Raw genomic sequence first — 1,917 nt, 5'->3', positions numbered from 1 at the left:
TATGTAGGGCTTTGGTATAATTTGTTATTTTAACATTAATCAAGGTCTTAAAAACCTAAACCAAAATAAAAATTAGATTTTTTTCTGGACAAATTTTAATATTCTTATACTTCAAAGGAACATTCAAAGGAAGAACAAAATATATTGTCCTTACCACAAAAAATTGTTGTACTTAATTTCATTATTTGTTTCCAATATTTATTAGTAACATAAAATAATACATCTCGGAAGTTTGCTGTATTGTAACTAGCACTGGTTAATGACTTTTTTTATACTTACTTTTTATATAATTAATCTTAACACTGTATTTATAGCCTATCCAACACTGCATCAGTAATATTTAAACTACCTGATGGACAGCTTCAATTATTTTAAGTAAGAATTCATAGATTTCATAGACATCAGGGCTGAAAGGGACCTCAGGAGATCATCGAGTCCAGCCCCCTGCCCCAAGGGGGGCGCTATTCACCCAAGTAGTGCATCATTTTCATATTAAGACCATGTAAATTAATAAGGGTTACCAGATATTTTTCATTATCTGGTTTGTTCTTCAAAGTAAACTACATATTAGAACAAGCTTTTACATGGTTGATGGAATATTTTTGATCTCTCAGGCTTGAGAAGACTTTCTGTTTAGCCAGTAGTCTGAAGAAAAGTGTGGGTGTGTATATCGCAGCAAGGTGTAGGATCTAAACTCTTAGGATGCTACACTCTTAGGACCTGAATTGTAAAAATTAGGCCATTAGTGTCCATACACATTAAGAAAATGTCCCACTGCTTACAATGGTTGTTAGTAATGGGTCATTCCTCTCCCATCTCCCCAAACTGCTACCAACAATAAAGGGCATTTGTACACATTTGTGCTGCAGCACCGGCTGCTTTTTAAAAGCACCCGGCACTGTGGCACATTCTTTTGTATAAATGTCCAAATGCATGTCAGCACTGATAAAATGGTGGCGGTATGCCTTTGAACTAAAACACATTGAAGGTGTTTTAGTTCAGAAGTGCACACCACTATTTTCTTAGTGCTGATGCACATTTCTCCATTTATACAAATGAATGCAACGCAGTGCAGGATGCCTCAGCTTGTGGGCAGAGCAGATTTGATTAATCTAGTCTGCTCCAATGCACTGGATCTCCCATGCATCAGAACAAACAAATGTATGTGTATAAATGTCCATACTGCTTGTACAGAAAATATGGGATGAAATTGAGTTCAGTATCATTATGGAAAACTTGAATAAAACTTAGTTGTGCATCCTCTCAAGAACACCTTTGCTAATCATGCTGTAAATGATTTTGGCAGCTGAACATTTTTAAACAATACTTGAGAATCCAGAGTGGATCCTTTTTGTAGGGCCTTTTCCATGGGACACTTAGTTTAATTTAGATTGTAGTAAGTATGACCATTAGAATGTGTTCTGAGCAGTCACACAGTAATATTTACTAGGCCTGTGCAAGTCAGCAGCAATCCAATCCCGCTTTGGATCAAGCTGCTTCGGATGCCACGGATCCGGAGCTCCAGACCGGGTTTCCGCCTCGGAAATCTGGCCTTAGGGTATAATGGGGAAATCAATTAAATATCTATAACTTTTTTTTTTGTCTGATTTGGATGAAATTTGCAGGGATGGTAGCCTCAGATGAGAGCATGAAGCCTTCCAAGATTCAAGAAGATCTGTAGAGGGGTTTGGGGGTAACTATACCCCAAATTCTTGAAAGCCAAACTCATGTCACGGCTGGGTGTTACACCACAGGGGGGTCAAAACTGCAGGGGTGGTAGCTTTTACTGAGGTCACAAAGCCTGCCAAGTTTCCAGAAGATCGGTCCAGGGGTTTGGGGGCAACTGCCCCTCAAGCTGCAGACAAGCAAAACTGGTGCCATGGGTGCTGTGGGACTGACTGTGTCTGTCTCGGGGCG

The sequence above is a fragment of the Gavialis gangeticus genome, unplaced genomic scaffold (assembly GCF_001723915.1).
Source record: "Gavialis gangeticus isolate Ggan-Ray unplaced genomic scaffold, GavGan_comp1, whole genome shotgun sequence".
Taxonomy (NCBI): Eukaryota; Metazoa; Chordata; order Crocodylia; family Gavialidae; genus Gavialis; species Gavialis gangeticus.
The sequence above is the reverse complement of the archived record's forward strand: the minus strand, read 5'-3'. Positions refer to the sequence as shown.